This window comes from Hyperolius riggenbachi, chromosome 2 (genome assembly GCF_040937935.1).
Source record: "Hyperolius riggenbachi isolate aHypRig1 chromosome 2, aHypRig1.pri, whole genome shotgun sequence".
Classification (NCBI taxonomy): domain Eukaryota; kingdom Metazoa; phylum Chordata; class Amphibia; order Anura; family Hyperoliidae; genus Hyperolius; species Hyperolius riggenbachi.
Genome location: NC_090647.1, coordinates 525,433,880 through 525,453,548, shown reverse-complemented (window position 1 = coordinate 525,453,548; position 19,669 = coordinate 525,433,880). Strand labels below are relative to the sequence as shown.

Here is a 19,669-nt window from a genome sequence, read left to right as displayed (position 1 = left end):
GAAGTAGAAGGAACTGCAGACTCCGCCAATGTAGAATCCTTTATCTCTTTAATGGCCGAGGCCATCTCAGACCGCATCCACCCCATCAAGTCCTTAAACACCACTGGGGATTCCTCTTTGACTACTTTCTCTCTACATGACTGGCAAAGTTTCTTTGTAGAGGAAGAATAGAAGCGTGAGTTACACATAACACAGCGTTTCTCAGTTCTGCCCGAAGCTTGTCCACCTTGAGTTTGCTGAGACACCGATTTCTCCTTATCACTTTTTGAGGGTTTAGGCTAAAAAAGAAATAAAGAGACTATCAGCCTTACAAGGTGGACCCAGACACTTACAAACAGCCCTCTCAAAGCCTGATAACCTCTAGCTCACCAGAGAGGGGATAGCGCCAGACTCCGCAGAAGTCAGAGGAGAAGGGCCTACAGCGTCCTCCATGATCACCGACAGCAATGGTGATCGTGGCTCAACATATACATATATATACCTCTCGGAATTACCTGCAGCTGAAGTCAATTTTCTTTCCCCGCCGCGGCCCCTGCCGCTGCCGTCAGCTGACACGTCATGCGGGACGCATGCGCATGACGTCACATCCGCCCGGAACTTCCGGTATGCGCTCCTGCCGCCATAAAGCTTCTGCATCTCTGGGAGAAGCCTCCTCCACGCTGTGCGCTGGACCAGCCGAGTCCCCTGCTCAGCCTTAGTATGCCCGCGCTGCACCGCTGCCCTCGCCGCCTGACGTAGTAGCACTGGAGACCTCTCAAAGCGTCCCGTCCGGGACAGGAAAAACAACTGGATACCTTTGGTGGGTAACATCTTTATATACTACTCCTGCCTGCCTGTTATGCAAATTTGTATCTTCTAGCTTCCTGTCCAAAGTTTAGGAGGGAGACAAGTCTCATAGGAGGGGTGCTGTCAGGAGGACGTTCTGGGAAAAGTAATAGAGATTTTAACTTTTGGATTGCCTGGTTAGCATCCGTACTACTTGTTTACCAGATAAAAATAAAGAATTGATTTTTGGTTTTATGCCCGACAGTTACACTTTAAGAACAAACCTACAGTCCCTAATTCGCTCATTAACCGGGAACTACCTGTATAACAAAAAACATGACAGGGAGGGGTAGGGCCCCTTTATCAAGGCAACGTTTGCTTGGAGGCAAAACGCTGTTGCTGTGTAAAAATTCCTGTATAGGAAGTGGGAGTCGGGCTCCTCTAGACACTCGCATGCAGCAATGTGTACTTAGCTGGGATCAGCAGCAGGACTACAGGACTACATACTACAAATATGAAGCCAATGTCACAAGATTGTGCCCATCCCGCTTCAATATGAGATAACAGAACAAGTTTTTCCTGACATTTCAGCTATTTGCCAACATTCCAGTGTGCAGAATAGAATGAGTAGCTCTGGCTGCAGTGCAGTAACATGGTTACATAAGGCTGAATACACACATAAGTGACAGTCACCAGCATAAAGGCTGTCACTCAATAAGCAGCCATGTCAGCATACCGCTCTGTAATTGTAAAAACACTTGGGTGTCGGTCAGGGCAGTGCAAGCAAGAAGCCATTGGTAGACAATGGAGGCTGGGCCTGACTGGAAATATTTACATCCTGCTGCTCATGCCCCAGGCAACATCGGGGAATTTCCACAATATGACACCAACACTGCTGCAGGGGGAAAACTTTCTAAGGCTACGCCATACGTCACAGAGCTGTCAGAGTTCTGAGAGTCATTTAAAGAGAACCTGACGTGGAAAATACATGGAAGTAGAACAACTTAAAAAGTGTACCTGAGATGAGTTAGGAAAAAAGTTTTAGACATACCTGGGGTTTCCTCCAGCCCCATTCAGGCTGATTGCTCCCTCACCATCCTCCGCTGCCTGGATCCTCCGCTAGGCGGCACGGTAACTTTGCAAGTTGGCGCCAGTCCGGCCCCGCGATCCTGTGGCCGAGAGTGTTCTGCACCTGCACAGTAGTACTGCGTAAGCGTAGAACTCTCCCGGGGACGGGAGTGCGATCGGGAGCAGCGCGGCCAGGCAGTGGAGGACGGCGACGAGGGAAGGATCAGCACGAAGGGTGCTGGAGGACCCCCCAGGTAAAACTTTTTTTTTTGTAAACTTGTCTCAGGTTCTTTTTAACTGCTTCCGGAACAGTGTGGTTGAAAGCTACGTCCTGCTTGTGGCTGTGCGGCTCTGACAGGACGTAGATTTCATCGATCGTCGCCGCGTGGTCCCGCCGCTCTGTCCCTGCCGCAAACCACTTGCCTTACCTCAGCATGACGGCAGAGCTGTATGAGCCGGCCAGCAGCCGAACCTCCCAACTAGGAAGTAGCTTCGGGGGGAAATTAGGCCTTAACAGAGGGGGACGGAGAAGAACATTTCTGAATTTTTAAAAGGGCTATGGTATGCTTCAACTTGTAATCCCTATCCTGCTAACATGAGAGCTGGCGCAGCCAAACAGAAGTGCTACGGCTTCCAATTAGTTTTCAGGAGAGCTGCTGCTACAGTCTGACTGCAGACTGCTCCATCAATCTTCAAAGACAAAAGTTGATCAAGAGGACCTTACTTTGCAATGCTGGATACACAAGATGCTATTCCCCATCTTATTGATGGGAATCGGACAATTGTTTGCATCATGTCTGATCTGCTCCCATTCGATAACGGGATACATTTTCCAAAGTTATCACGAGAAAACCCGATCTGGTTATCGATCCGGAGCAGTTTGGATATGAACATGATGCAACGTCTCGTCAATCTAATAGGAAATTGCATCGTGTGTACCCAGCATAATACTTTTATTCTTTGGGTTGGCGTTTCAAAACAAGTTCTTACCCTGCAGAGAGGGAAGCATCAGGATCCTATTGAGGCTTCCCTCTCTAGTCGGCAACCCCCCGTTGCAGAGCGTGGCCACGCAGCTCCACTCCCATATTAATGACCGTGCTGTAGCCTCGCAAGCCCGCCTGCTCATTCGCAGTAGCACGGAGCCTGCGGATCTGTCTTACTGTGCATGCGGGCAGGCTCAGTCGGCTATGGCGCTCCAATGATCCAGGAAGAGGAGCTGCGCGGCTGTTCCGATGTGATTAGCAACAATGTATTGTTGCTAATCTCCTGGGCGGCGCGCTCAGCGACATTAGAATAGAGAGGGAAGCCTCAATAGCATCCCGAGGCTTCCCTCTCTTTGGGTACATATCTGATTTTGTGTATCTGAGCTTCAGCTCGCGTGCACTTTAACCTCCCAGGCGGTAACCCCGAGCTACACTCTGGGTTGCCGCCACAGAGGATTTCTCTGCCCCGGGAGGTTTTTAAATAAAAATGTTTGTAACCTTTGTAGCAAGCACTTTGCTAGCTACCATTGTCCCCCAAGTCCCTCTGCTCTTTATTGATCGTCGTCGTCATACGTACCCCCCCCCCCCCCCCCCCCCGCGGGATCCCGCAATGGCGCAGCCTCTCCAATCAGCTCCAGTCTATGCTATGGGGAGGATCGGGATTGCACATGACGTCGATGACGTCAGATGTCACGTCCGATCGTCGCCATAGAGAGGACTGAAGCTCAGGGGGAGGCTGCGGCTCTCACGGGATCGCGGCTAGGTAACGTATAGCTGCGGCGATTGGGGGGGGGGGGGATCAGAAGGGTGCGAGGGGACTTGGGGGACAATGGTAGCTAGCCTACTGCTAGCTACAAAGGCTACAACAACTTTGATTCAAAAAAATCCCTCCCGCGGACGCAGCCTCAGAAACTGCGTACCGCCAGGGAGGTTAATCACGTCCCTTCCCCCTTCCCACGGTGTGTGATCAGTATTACCCACCCACATTTTATTCCTCTAACAATCCACACACCCCTCTGTCCGGTCATCACTGATGTCCTTTGGCCACCTGCCTCTCTTCCAGGTCCCCTTGTCCTTCCTTTCCCTTTCACGTGCTCTAAACTGCCAGTGCCCAAAGGCCACAATGTCCCCAGCTCTTACATATTCATCCTGAGTAAATCCTCCCTCCCTCCGCACCAACATCCTGAGAGCTGCAGATAGAGTCTTTATCCTGGGATTTCTTGAGATCTAAAAATGATTGGAAGGTTTTTTCCAAGATGATGAGAAAGGTTGAGAAAGGCAAGAATAGAGGAATTGTTAGAAGTAATAAACACATCACAGAGATATAGGAGGGGATATTAAACTCAAGTTTATACAAGTTGCTGCAGTTCCTGTACCTTGTCATTATTATTCTTGGTATTATTACGTAATACCTATTACTGAATCAGGAAGCAGCTCCTGTGAGTCTCACCCTCAGCAGCTCCAGGGCTCAGCATCCTCACCATTTCACTGCAACCCACCTACACATCTCTCAGGGGTTTGATCCCTGGACATTCTACCTAGAGCTAAAACAAAATACAGCTAAGCGTTCCCCTTAGTCATAATCCCGAGTCAGGCTCGGAACAGAAATCTGCAGCTCAGAGCGGGAATCCCGTGCCTGAGTGAGTTATATGCAGGAGCTGCTGCAAATCTCTCTGTGGTATCTTTTTTTTTTCATGTTTTTAGGGTCTAAAAGCTTGTGAAAAAAAATTGCACGGCTTTTAGACCCTAAATCTGAAAATAATCATAACGCCAGGGAGGTTAAAGTGTAACTGTCGGGCATAAACTCAAAAATCAATTCTTTATTTTTATCTAGTAAACAAGTAATACGGATGCTAACCAGGCAATCCAAAAGTTAAAATCTCTATTACTTTTCTTGTTTATAAATGATCATTCCTCAGTTTACCTGACTGTTATTTGGTACGTTGCCACACAAAGGAAGATGCAGGGCATGCTGGGTTGTCTTTTTTTTGCATCTTTATTTCCCCTCAGACTTAAAGAGAACCTGTACTGAGTAAAAATATTTAAAATAAACACATGAGGTAACTTCAAATGAACATTCCATAGTTACCTTGCCATCAGTTCCTCTCAGAAGCTCACCATTTTCTTCTGACAATAATCCCTTCTAGTTCTGACAATATTTTGTCAGATCTGAAATATATCAGTTGCTGTCAATAAAATATCAGTTGCTGTCAGTTATAGCTGAGAGAAAAACTGATGTACCAGGTAATGTCCATGTTTCCCTATGGCTCAAGTGGGCGATGTTACAGTTTAACTGTTTGCTGACCAGAAAGCTGTTATGGGTAATGGCCATTTTCAAAATGGAGGACGGAAAATTCCCTTGATCACAGTGAACAAACAGGATGCGGGAGAGTAGAAAGAGATTGAGGAGTAGAATACACGGGAGGTAAGTATGACTTGTGTATGCTTATTTTGACTTTTAATTTTCAGTTCAGATTTTCTTTAAAGAAAACCTGAACTGAAAATAAAAGTCAAAATAAACATACACAAGTCATACTTACCTCCTGTGTAGTCTACTACTCAATCGATTTTTCCTCTCCTGCCTCCTCTTTGTCCACTGTGATCAAGGGAATTTTCCGTCCTCCATTTTGAAAATGGCCATTACCCATAACAGCTTTCTGGTCAGCACACTGTTAAACTGTAACATCGCCCACTTGAGCCATAGGGAAACATGCACACATCAGTTCTCCTCTCAGCTGTAACTGACAGCAACTGATACATAACTGACAGCAACTGATATATTTCAGTTCTGACAAAATGTTGTCAGAACTGGAAGGGATCACTGTAAGAAGAAAATGGTGCGCTCCTAAAAGGAACTGCTGGCAAGGTAACTATGTAATGTTCATTTGAAGTTACCTCATGTGTTTATTTTAAATAATTTTACTCAGTACAGGTTCTCTTTAACTAATGTACAGAAGCAAAAAAAGACAACCCAGCATTCCCTGCAACTTCCTTTGTGCGGCAAAGTACCAAATAAGAGTCAGGTAAACTAGGGAATGATCATTTATAAACAAGAAAAGTAATAGTGATTTTAACTTTTGGATTGCCTGATTAGCATCCTTATTACTTGTTTACCAGATAAAAATAAAGAATTGATTTTTGATTTTATGCCCGACAGTTACACTTTAAAGTGAACCTGAATCGAGAACGATATGGAGGCAGCCTTTATTTTCTTTAAAACAGTACCAGTCGCCTGGCTGTCCTGCTGATCTATTTGGCTTCAGTATTATCTGAATCAAACACCTGAACACCAGTCTCTGCACTGACATCAGTCATATGCACCTTCGACTCACGGAGGGGAGGCGGAAGCCGCACAGAGATTACCGTAATTATTAGTAATTATTTTATTTCTATATATCAGCCCTATGACTGCCCGCTCTCCTAATCCCCTGATGACGGCATATAGCCGAAACCTGGTTGGGAAGGAGAGACGGGCTACTTCCAAGATCATCAGAAACTGTTAAGGTGCATATGACTGTTGTCAGTGCAGAAACCTTATAGGCGATTTGATGCAGTAAGGGTCCAGTGTGCATGGACCCTCAATGTAAGTTGTGTGTTTTAACTTCTGTCTAGTTTTACGTAAAGGGATAACCCCATGTTGCATTTGACACTTAGCCTGTGTTGTAGTGTTTACCATATCCTGTTTATGAGCACTGGGTGTCTGCAGGCAGAAACCACGTTGGGGTTATATGAGCAGCGTTGGGAACCATCCCTTCTTCCTGCTACATGAAAACAGTACATGCTGCTCAGGTATACCCCAACAAGGTGTCTGTAAAGCACTCATTGCTCCCAGTGCCACCCCAACGCTAGATACACACGCCATTTTCTGACAGATTTACTGTCAGATTGACTATTGCCAACAGGTCCGTTCTGATTTCTGATCAATGTTCGGTTCACTTCTATGGAAAATCGATCGGAATTCAGATCGGACATAATGGAAATAGTCGATCTTACATTAAATCTGTCAGAAAATTACATTGTATGCACCTAGCATAAGTGTCAAACTCGATCCTTAATAGTTACTCTAAAGGTGACTATTAACTGTCCAATTTCTAGCGAAAAATCGTTCGAGCGATCAGAAATTCTGATCAGATTGGTTGTAAACAACCTCCGTTGATGGACACAATCGATTATGAACGAGTGAAAAAAATGTCGTCCGAATGAATTTTTGGCGAACCAAAATTTGGATTTTCTTGTTGGTTGTGATAGATAGGAAGCAAAGATTGGTTCATTGATGGTGTAGTGAACGATGTATTACAATATTTCACTTCCGATCCGAATTTCTGATCGCTCTAATGATTTTTCGCTAGAAATTGGACAGCTAGTGGCCACCTTAATAATCAATGTGCACCCACTATTATTTTGTACTTATGAGGCAACTCAAGCACTGTATGCATGCGTATGTATGTGACTTCAAATTTGATGGTACAGTTCACAAAAGGAAATGTCTAACAAAATCAATGAAGAAAAGGTGTAAGCCCCACCCCCCTTTCCTTCCTTCCCCCCCCCCCCCTCCCCCCAACCTATTAGTTCTAACAATTTCAAAAATTCATCCTGAAGATAAAATTAGGAATCAGAAGATTGATCGTTCCCTGATCCATCTTCACAATTGCGCAAATGACAATGTGAACAATCGTAACATTTTTGCAGTGGTCAATGGGGATCTGAACAATCGCTCATTCGGTGATCCGACATGATGGTCGCAATTGCTGCAACTTATTAAACATTAACGCATTTTCTATGAGATATCACAAAAAAAACAATCGTTTGCCCCCCCAAAAAAAGTCACAGCAAAAATGGTGGCATAGGTACAGACCTTAAGTTTTGTATCTGGATACTACGGTACAGAAAAAACATTTTGCACTCTATACTTAGTAAGTACACAACATGTATAATTTGTACAAACACAGCATGTATACGGCATCTGACACATAATATGTATCCAGATACAGGACATTTAAACACCATCAGCTTTGTGTTAGATACACTGGATCCGATATTTCACTATTTTCATTATTCTTCTAAAGTGCTAAAATACACACAGCACAGTATGAGAAATTAGTAGGTACACTATACAGACGCATAGTACTACGCTTAATACTACAAAGAACAAAACACACAAGTAGTAAGAGATTCCTGCTCCATCAAGCTTACAGTCTATTCTAAAGCTAGGTATGAAAGCATTCTCTGAGTGGACAGATTCTCTGCTCAGCAGAAAACTCAGTATCACATTACAGAAATATATTTTTGCTGGGTGGGGTGACTGCAGCTGGGTGGTCAAAATGTGTGTGCAGCCGATAGAGGGCGGAGCCACGTGTCATAAGTGTGCCAAAGTTCCAGTACCCTCATTTGAGTAGTAAGCCCTTTCCTGGCCCTAGCATACAACCCCACCCACCCCCATACTCGTCCTGTCCCAAAGTATGTTCAAGCGTTCTTGAACCACCTGTAGCGTGCCCCCAGCTTTACAGTGCATAACTATAAACAGAGTCTGAGACCACCTGTGATGGCTGCCAGATGGTAGTCAAAACTATCAGCAGGTGGTGCACCTGATAAAGGGGAGAACACTACAGCTATGTACCTATGTCACGATTTTCCAGAGACTGACAATTTTTTGAGTGCTGATCGGTTGTTTCCACAATATCACAACGAGGGCACAGTCACACGACCATGCGAACGTCGCTTAGTGTCTTGCTGCAATAGCGTTCATCACGACAAATCAGAAGGCTAAGATCCCTGACGACTCTCATTCGCTCCCGTCATGTATCGTCACGTGATGTCGTGCATACCCGCCGCTGACTGTTGTCAAGGGGACGTCGCAGGACTCGGCAGGTGGTGAGTACTGGGCTTGAGTTATGTCCTATGTGGGGGTGGGGGCAGGAGGGTCCCAGCTGTGTTGACCATCAAAGAAAAGGCTGCCCACGTCAGGACTACGCACAGACAAAATCATCACCCCTAAGATCACAAATAAACATCTCAGTATTCGCTGGGATCAAAATTACATTTTGCCCTAATGCATTAAACACAGTAAAAAACAAAAACGAATAAGACTGCTCTGAAATAATTCCAGTGCATATTGACACCTCACTGAACCTAACTGATATACTTGCTGCAGGACAAATTATCATATCGACTTCTAATTAAGTAATTAATGTGCAAATAAAGGAGAGAAAGTTACCTGTTTCCACCCTGGATACAGCAGACACTTTCCTAACTTTTTTTACACAGTATATTACACTTCCAAACAATCTGATCATGCTGGTCCTCAAAGGCAAATTTAGCAGCTAAATGGAGGTAAAAGCTTGAGTTTTAACCCTTCTAGTACCTTGAAAAATAGGGCATCTTAGTGGTTAATTGTATGCTTTAGATGAAATTAGAGTGTAATACCACTTTCAACTACATAGAATAGAGTAGGTAAGGAGTACGTCACTTCTCTGGTTGAAGAATACAGCATTAAAAAGGACAAAATTTACTTTACATCCCAGGATTAGAGTGATTTAAATGAATCTACTGCTAGATGGAGAAAGTTTACAGGTCTCCCCAGGGTCATATCAGGCCATGGCATGAAAACCAAGTAAACAAATGAATATGATATTTAGTAGCCAGGCTGCCTAACAATGGAGCCATCTGGACATTTTAGAAGCTAGTTTAAGTGACAGCACTCCAAAAACAATAACTAAAGAAAGTTAGGCAACAGCCGTCATTTTTGAAAAGTTTTAGCTTCGTGGCTCCTGGGATGTCTCCAGGTCTGGTTGAGTGCTGTGTGGATATGTCATGTGACTGCAATCACACCGCCACTACTTAACTGTCACCCAACACCAAGCAATCTTTCAAAAGCAACCAAGTGTGGTCACCTATATCCTCCAATGATCTCCAGCCCTGGACAGCCAAGTCAATCACAGAAATGGACCCTTTTCTTGGTGGATCTTTTCAGCCATCGGTCTCAGGTCAGTACAGGCATATCTGTCTTCTGCACTCAAACAATCATGGTTATTTTCGCTTTGTCGTCGGGCCCCTCCTTGTTCTCCTCCCATTCTCCCCTCCATAGGATAGTACATACTGATTGGTAGAGCCAAACAAGCATGAACTATCACTGCCTGACTGCAGGCAGCTGAGTGATCATTTGGGCCAGCAAATGCCACGTCTATAGGCAGTTTTAGTAAATTCACATCCACAATCTCGGTTTCGTAACAAACATCTGGGAAGACTGGTTTCATACAGATTTGAGCTGACTTTCAAATTCTGTGATATTGAGTGAGAATACTAAAGAATAATTAACTGATCCTGGAGAGCAAATCACTTGTCATGTTTCTCCTAGGTCTATAGTGCAAACATACCTTCAGACAGCACACAGGGACATATATGTGACATGAACAGTGCTGCGTAATAATTTATACATACAATAAATAAATAATGTACCATCTATGTTCAAACACAACATATAAACTATCTGTACACAATACAGCAACATCACCACAGGTAAACACCAGCAGGTACATGTATGTGACCTGTACAACACTTGCACACCAACAGCATGTAAACTACCTGTGCACAACACAGAAAGCATCCCATATGAAACATACACTCAATGCATGCAAGCAATACGTAAACAGCCCATATTCATTATAGCAAGTGCTCCACATATGAACACAAGAGTGGCAACAAATAACCCAGGCTTTAACATATTAATATGGAATTCAGGAGGATTATGGAACCAGAAGGATTTTTTGGCATCAGTTTTGTTTATTTAGAGAAAAACTTTAGGAACCAGCTGCATTTTAAGCCCTGGCAAACTGGCTAATGGAATTTGTCCAGACTAGATGTAAACTACATATACATATTACAGAAACAGTACTGTGATCATCCCAATCTATGCATAAAACCAGCGTGTAAACTGCCTGTAAATGCCTCAACTAGTGCCCTGATGATTTCCAAAAGGGACATGTATGCGAGACGTGTGTGTCAACCAGCAGGGACACGTATGGGTGTTAGCCTAGATTAGGGGACCCAGCAGGAAACCTCATAGGGAAATACAGCTAATGTGATTGGGCCGACAGCACCTTGCAAACTGCTAGGTTTCCAATAGGGTGCAGTAAACTACGCCCACACTATTTAGCCAATCACAACGCTTTGTGCTGTAAGAGGGTAGTGTGATTGTTCCCTATAAGGATTCCTGCTGGGTACCCTAAATTAGACTAGCATCAGACCATTTGTGACCACCCCCAGCAGGGACATGTATGTAAGACATGTCCATCAACAGCAGGGACATGTATGTAAGACGCGTCCACCAACAGCAGGGACATGTATGTGAGACGCGTCCACCAACAGCAGGGACATGTATGTGAGACGCGTCCACCAACAGCAGGGACATGTATGTAAGACGCGTCCACCAACAGCAGGGACATGTACGTGAGACGCGTCCACCAACAGCAGGGACATGTACGTGAGACGCGTCCACCAACAGCAGGGACATGTACGTGAGACGCGTCCACCAACAGCAGGGACATGTACGTGAGACGCGTCCACCAACAGCAGGGACATGTACGTGAGACGCGTCCACCAACAGCAGGGACATGTACGTGAGACGCGTCCACCAACAGCAGGGACATGTACGTGAGACGCGTCCACCAACAGCAGGGACATGTACGTGAGACGCGTCCACCAACAGCAGGGACATGTACGTGAGACGCGTCCACCAACAGCAGGGACATGTACGTGAGACGCGTCCACCAACAGCAGGGACATGTACGTGAGACGCGTCCACCAACAGCAGGGACATGTACGTGAGACGCGTCCACCAACAGCAGGGACATGTACGTGAGACGCGTCCACCAACAGCAGGGACATGTACGTGAGACGCGTCCACCAACAGCAGGGACATGTACGTAAGACGCGTCCACCAACAGCAGGGCCATGTACGTAAGACGCGTCCACCAACAGCAGGGCCATGTATGTAAGACGCGTCCACCAACAGCAGGGCCATGTATGTAAGACGCGTCCACCAACAGCAGGGCCATGTATGTAAGACGCGTCCACCAACAGCAGGGCCATGTATGTAAGACGCGTCCACCAACAGCAGGGCCATGTATGTAAGACGCGTCCACCAACAGCAGGGCCATGTATGTAAGACGCGTCCACCAACAGCAGGGCCATGTATGTAAGACGCGTCCACCAAGAGCAGGGACATGTATGCAAGAAGCGTCCACCAACAGCAGGGACATGTATGCAAGACGCGTCCACCAACAGCAGGGATATGTATGTAAGACGCGTCCACCAACAGCAGGGACATGTATGTAAGACGCGTCCACCAACAGCAGGGACATGTATGTAAGGCGTATCCACCAACAGCAGGGACATGTGAGGCGTGCCCACCAGAAGCAGGGACATGTGAGGCGTGCCCACCAGAAGCAGGGACATGTGTGTGAGACGTGTGTCCTCCACCAGCAGGGTCACGTGTGTATGTATATGTGTGACCACCAGCAGGGACGTGTGTGTGTGTGACCAGCAGCAGGGTCACGTGTGTATGTATATGTGTGACCAGCAGCAGGGACGTGTGTAGCGGATGAGCGCTGTCAACAGCAGGCAGGACATGTATGGTCCAGCACACAAAGTACACTGTAAGAAGGGCATGCTGGGACATTCTCCTCCCCCCTCCAGAGCAGTACGATCCCCGGGTCCCCTCACCGGAGCCGCTCTGCACACTCACCACAGCTGGACCGTCCCGACCTCACCATCCACTCTTCTCTTCCTGGCCTGACCCTGCCTCCCGCGGTGACGTCACCCTGAGAGCTGCGCGGCTACGGGGGCAGCGGAGGGACAGAACGCCTCCAGCGGCGCACTCCGCACTGCAGGTGACGTCACTGGGAGACCCTGCGTGGCCTGCGCTGCCAGCTGGCGGGTCTCCTGCAGTGCAGTGCAGTCTCCTACAGCCTTCCCAGTGCCACCCAGCACGGGCCAGAAGCTCCCTGTGGTGGTAACATGGGGCTCTGTGGTTAACAGTGCGTCACACCAGCAGTAATTCCCAGGCTCACATGGCTGTCAGGCGCTATATATATATATATTATATATATATATATATATATATATATATATATATATATATATATATATATATATATACTAAAAATGTATATGATTGACTCTAAACTTTATTCACATCTTTTAAATTGATATATTTCTAAGATATATTTTCAGATGGTAATATGAAAGAAAATGAACCAGGATAGAAAGGACCAGTGTGGTTTGAGTTATAAAACAACATATTTTTCTTATGAAATCTTTATGGTATTCATGACTAGGGGTGTGATGGGGCGTGATCGGGGGTGTGGCAAAGGCGTGGCTTAAGGGTCCCTCTTTCTCATCTCAAAAAGTTGGGAGGTATGTTACACTCACAGCAACCATGTTGTGTTTAAAGGGAACCTGAAGATAGTTAAAGAAAAAAAAAAGAAAAGTTACACAGTGGCATAGCTAAGGAGCTTTGGGCCCCGATGCAAGTTTTACAATGGGGCCCCCAAGCACTCTATACATAACAATTGATACTGCACACCAAAACCTGCCAATGGCAACTACAGTGTCAGAGGTGCAAGAAGGGGATGGGGAACAGCTTGTAAGGGCTGGCGCACACCGAGCGGCTTTTTGGGCGTTTTCAGATCCGCTTGCGGCTGCGGATCTGCTTGGTCAATGTATCTCAATGGGGTGGTTCACACCAGAGCGGGAGGCGTTTTGCAGAAACGCATACTCCCGGGCTGCTGCAGATTTTGGATTGCGGATGCGTTTCTGCCTCAATGTTAAGTATAGGAAAAACGCAAACCGCTCTGAAAATCGGCACTTCAGAGCGGTTTGCCAGGCGTTTTTTGTTACAGTAGCTGTTCAGTAACAGCTTTACTGTAACAATACAGGAAATCTACTACACCAAAACCGCTAGACAAAACCGCAAAACGCTAGCTGAAACGCTACAGAAAAAGAAGAAAAAGCATTTCAAAATCTGCTAGCATTTTGCGGATCTGCTAGCGGGTTTTGGTGTGCACCAGGCCTTAGTGATTACCACTATTCAAAGCATCTATAGAAGTGATTATTATGAGCACAGGACCAATAGAGAGCTAATACTGTATTTGAGGGAGGGCCCTTCGGGGCCCCTCTGACCCAAGGGCCCCGATGCAGTCGCAACCTCTGCAACCCCTATTGCTACGCTACTGAAGTTACACTAGCCTTGGGTTTCTGTGCGAATCTGCATGGCATGCTGCAGAAATGCCAGATCACTTTAGCATGCATGGCATGGATCAGCGTTTTGGGCTGTGGCTACGCAGCAGAATGGGAGATTCAAAAACAGCTGTGGCTGACAAAATGTGCAGCATATGCAGATTTGTTTATCTGCATGCGAAATCCGCATTCAAGTGTGAACTAGCCCATTAATTAGCACAAGTTATCAATTTAAATGTGTTTTTCTGTTAAGAAAATGCACACAAAAACAAGACAAGTGTGACCCCTGGCATGCTTACCTAAAGAGAGAAGCCTCTGGATCCTATTGAGGCTTCCCTCAGTGTCCTCTGGTCCCGTTTCCGTGGAATTCCGAAGCAAACTTATCAGAATGTAGAATTCTGTTGCATTCGGAAATCAGCAATTCCGACCATCCTTACATCCCGATCCCCTCGTTTCAGAGTTGTTAAGCCTCTTGCATGTATTTGACCAACTAATACGCCTTAGGGCAGGGGTCTCAAACTCGCTGCCCGTGGGCCATTTGCAGCCCTCGATACAATATTTTGTGGCCCGCGCCGGCAAAAGCTTCCTTATAGTTCGCTTCAGTGCTCCCAAGTAATCCGCCGCATCCCCGCCGCTAAACGAGGGCTGCAGAGCCCCCAAATCGCCCAATTGGCAATCCGCCGGCATTTCCTTGAAGGGGCAGAGCTTTGAGCTTCAGCTCTGCCCCTCCTGACGTCAATCGCCGCACGGCTCGCCGCCTCTGCCCGCCCCTCTCTGTGAAGGAAGAGTGAGAGGGGCGGGCAGAGGCAGCAATGCGCCGCGATTGACGTCAGGAGGGGCAGAGCTGAAGCTGAAAGCTCTGCCCCTTCCAGGAAATGCTAGCGGATTGCCCCCTGGGCGATTTGGGGGCTCTGCAGCCCTCGTTTTGCGGCGGGGACATGGCGGATTACTTGTAATGGGAGCACTGAAGCGAACTATAAGGTAAAATAGGCACAATAGTTTGCTTCAGTGTGAATTTGATTTTGAAATAAAAATCAATGCAAGGGAAGGGGGTAGGGGGGGGGGGGGGGGTGGCAGGAGCTGCTGATTGTAAAATCCCTTATGCCTCATCCTGACTTTGCCTCCTGCGACCCCCAGGTAAATTGAGTTTGAGACCCCTGCCTTAGGGGATCCTTCAAAGGCTTTAGAAGCACTCAAGTCCCTGAGTGCTTCCAAAGACAGGCCACTATGTACTGCGCATGTGTGAGCGCACTCTCTTGGGCAGTACAGAGTCTCTGAGAGGAACCCAAGTACCTCCAAGGGTATGAGTACCGTCTGTTGAGAAGCTAGGAGGTAGACTACCAGTGGAGGTTAGTGCTAGGAGAGGAGAGTTTACAGTTAGGACAGGAGAGGGGAGGTTAATAGGAGGTAAGTGTTCAGTGGCATGAGTTGCCTAATTAGCGTGACCCGCGTTAGGGCTGGTTCAGACGGACGTTTGGAGGCGTTGCGTTTGCTGGCGTCGCGTTCAGCAGCGTTCGTGTGCGTTTGGATGCGGTCGCGTTTTTTCTTCCCCTAGGGGGACATTAGCCATCGCGGTTAACCTCCCCTGGAAGCTACATGTAGCTTCCAGGGGCTCCTTGAACGCCAGAGAAAATCGGGACCCAAACGCCGCGTTTGTGTAAACGCGCTTGAAAGCTTGGTACAAACGCTCCCATTCACCTAAATGGGAGCGTTTAACACCAAGCCCTGAACGCTGGCTGTAAACGCTCTGCAAACGTCCGTCTGAACCAGCCCTTACCTAAGTAAGGGCTGGTTCAGACGGACGCTTGCAAGGGCTGGTTCAGACGGACGCTTGCAGAGCGTTTACAGCCAGCGTTCAGGGCTTGGTGTTAAACGCTCCCATTCAAGTGAATGGGAGCGTTTGTACCAAGCTTTCAAGCGCGTTTACACAAACGCGGCGTTTGGGTCCCGATTTTCCCTGGCGTTCAAGGAGCCCCTGGAAGCTACATGTAGCTTCCAGGGGAGGTTAACCGCGACGGCTAATGTCCCCCTAGGGGAAGAAAAAACGCGACCGCATCCAAACGCACACGAACGCTGCTGAACGCGACGCCAGCAAACGCAACGCCTCCAAACGTCCGTCTGAACCAGCCCTAACGCAAGCGTTGCTAGGGTAACAATCAGGCAGAGTATGGCATTCTTACCGTTATTTAGTGAATCAGGGCCAAGAAGAGGTAACACTTGAGAAAAACAGAGAGGAGAAATAATTCATGAATAAGGGCTGCTGCGCACCAAGAGCACTTCTAAACGCTTTTAAAAATGCTGGCTTCTTAAAAAGCACTTGGCTAATGTATTTGAATGGGATGGAGCACACCAGAGCGATGTGCAGCATTTCTGAGACGTTTCAGCCTCAATGTTAAGTATAGGAACGTGGAAAATCGCTCTGAAAAGCGCTAGATTAGAGCGATTCTCCAAGCGTTTTTGTTACATAACCAGTACACTAGCAGTTGTACTGTACCTAAAAAAAAAAAAAATAAAAACTACCCAAAAACGCTCCAAAAACCGCTAGGTACATGCCTAGAATCGCCTTGAAAAATCAGTTCTGCTAGCGCTAGCGCATTTAGGTTTGCACTGGCCCTAAGAAGGGTCAACAAAATGCAAATAATTCTGAGTTGATGCAGGATTAGTGCTCTTTGCCACTTCAAAAAGCGGATCCCAGCCGTTTTACTGATTGCAAGAGCATCGTGGTTTACACGTAAATCGCGGTACTCATTTTCCCTTAGCGCATTTTGACTTTTGCCTGCTTGCAAACGCCAACCTGCGCGATTCTCGGAGCGATCATGTTTTGTTTCCGGCGGCTGCAAGGAGCAGTTGCTGGTAGTGAGAAAAACTGCTTGCGCAATCGCGAACGCCTTCATGATTGCACTTGCTATTGCGCTTGTTAGTGGAAAAGAGCCCTTATACAAATTTTGAATGCAAAGTTATTCCTCTTAAAAATAAACCAGAATCAGATTCCACCTCGGCAGGATTTGCTTGGTTGCACTGTTACTATATGATTCCTGACAGATGGGTCCCCCTGGCTATCAGGGTCACCATGGTGAAATGGAGTGTGCAATGTCAGACATCATGTTTTGCTGGAGTGCTTCATGGCTTGTAGTTACTCCCCTGGCCTGAGCAGATATGTAGAAAGAGGTAAGAGAGATAGAAAGGTTATAGAGAGTTACCTTCGCCACCAGGGCCGGTTCTCTCATGACACAAGGTGAAATTTTTGCATCAGGCGCTGAGATTACTGGGGCAGCATGTTTGTACTGTGTTTACACTTACAGCATGCAGTCAGAATAGGAGGAGAAGTGAGGTGAAGAGGTCATCGGTGGGGAAAAGCAGCTTGTTGTGCTGTGTGAGGAGTCTGACAGTGAGTGGGGAGGCAGGAGAGCAGCAGTGTTGAGAGGAGGAGGTGGCACTGCTGTCCTGACAGAGGAGGAATGGAGTGGCTGAGGGTGAGCAGTTTGTTTGTCACAGACTCACAGCCAGCCAGTGTGCTATTGTGTTGAGCTGCAGCATGTCATGTGAGAACAGGTCAGGTGCTGTGCGATCATTCCAAATCGGGGGGTGGAGGCGCATCCTCCTAAGTTATCCTCAGGCAGCAAAAAGTCTAAAGCCGGCCCTGTTTGCCACATTTACATTTTCAGATGTGTTTTCAGGAACGCAATCTGATGGGATCTGCAGGGACATCAGAAGTGCTTCCATTCATGTGTTACGGTTTACCACATAATCACAACGTATGGTTGCCGACAAATTTCTGCAAATGCGTGGGCATTGATCATTCTGATGTCGCTCGCTGTTACCGCCATGCACCCAGTCAACCACGACAGCCTGACATCTTGCAGCATGTCCGATCGATACATGCCACCGATTTCGGCCCAAAATTAGTTGTATTGTCAACCGGCCATGCTCTTGGTGGCACCGATTTTCATCTGATTCGATAATTACCACTTAGCATGTGCAGAACTTCCACAGCAGATAAGCTCATTTGAAAGCACATGATGTAACAATATGTCTGCTTCCATGAAAGCAGGAAGTACAAACACTGCAGATTAACTTTAAGATTTGTATTAGCTGTAACAAAGAAATGTTTATCTTTAAACGCTTTATCCACCACTACAGTATATCTACGTCCTCTGTGACTTCATCTAAGGCCCGGTTCACATTAGCGTTCCCTGTCCGGATTTTCCTGATCTGATCCGGACCGTATACTGTACAAACGGAACGTACGTTCCGCATAGCAATGTAAAGTCTATGCGGACGTTCATACGTGTCCGTTCCATACAGTACGGAGCCGGACCGGATCCGGACACTTTTCCAACATGCGCTATTTTTTGAGTCCGGATCTCCGGCCCACGCACCCGGACCAGGGCCGGACCTGAGCCTGACAGCACCATCCGGAACACAGAAACCAATGGGGAACGGAAGGCACAGAACACACTGCCTACAAAAACCTGACGTTCTACCCCACTTCCTATGCGTATCCAAGCGGCCATTTCGGATGGGGACACATGGGCCAAGCATGTCTGGAGTGGAGCAGCAGTGACAGACGTGCTGGAGCTGTTTGGCAGAATGTCGGAGGTGGAGGTGAGGCCTACAGCGGAGGAACCTGATTCTACAGGTGCACCAGGTGCACCTTCTGCTGACCCCAACATTTTTTTATTTAAATTTCACTATTTTTTGCCCACGGATCCGGATGATGCATGCCTGATACAAACGGACTGGATCCGGACCGCAACCATACGGTTCTGATCAGGATCAGGTCCTGATCCGATCAGGATCCGGTCCCTTTACTTGCCAAAACGCAAGTGTGAACAGGGCCTTAGCCATGAGTCAGTAGATATACGTCTTGTAGCAGAAGCAGTGCTGTGCAGGATTGGGCTTGCTCCTGTGCACATTTCTGGCACTATCTGATGCAGCACTAATTGGTGAACGGGAATATATGTTTCCTGAGCTAATGAGATTGAGTTTTACCATTAAAAATACTTTTATTTTCTCAGTTCTTAGTGAAAAATACACTCTGTAGCATTATTTCAGAATCAAAGATCTTCGCCATAAATTGTGACAGGAACATAATCTAAGTTTTGTGATAAGCGGTAAGAATAGCCAAACAAAATTTGTGTTTTTTATCTACAGTAGCACTTTTTATTTTTAAAGTGAATGGGAACCGCATTTAAAAAAAATGAAGCAAATACTTACCTAAGGAGAGGGAAGGCTCTGGGTCTTATAGAGCCTTCTGTCTCCTCTCTCGGTGCTCTCTATCCTGTGCTGGCTCCCCCCGTTTCAATCCCCCACCGAAAGGGTATTTGGAAGTCTTCGGGAGCCGTGTCCTCCCGAAGACGTGCGGCTCCATCCTGCACAGGCGTGAGCGTGCAAGAGAGCGTGCTTGCGCAGGCGCAGTACAGGGCCGCCCTTCTTCAGGAGAACTCGGGCTCCCTGAAGACTTCTGAAGCCACCTTCGACGGGTAAAGCAGTATTTGACTAATTTAGTCAAATACCGCTACCGGGCGAGCCAGCGTTGGAACGACGGGACCAGGAGAGGAGCCGGAAGGCTCTATAGGACCCAGAGCCTTCCCTCTTCTTGGGTAAGTATCTGTCTC

The 19,669-nt window shown here is 47.0% G+C and overlaps 1 protein-coding gene across 2 annotated transcripts in view; it reads right to left on the bottom strand.

Annotated features, from left to right (window-relative positions):
- Positions 1–19,669, bottom strand: part of BACH1 (BTB domain and CNC homolog 1) — a 92,324-nt gene that overhangs the window by 56,743 nt on the left and 15,912 nt on the right. Inside the window, exon 1 of one of the 2 annotated variants that reach the window (XM_068270603.1) lies at positions 12,559–12,638. The exons of the other annotated variant lie outside the window; for it this stretch is intronic. The gene's annotated coding sequence lies outside the window, so the exon portion shown is untranslated. Of the gene's footprint in view, positions 1–12,558; positions 12,639–19,669 lie in introns of those variants that run through there. 2 annotated transcript variants of the gene reach the window in all.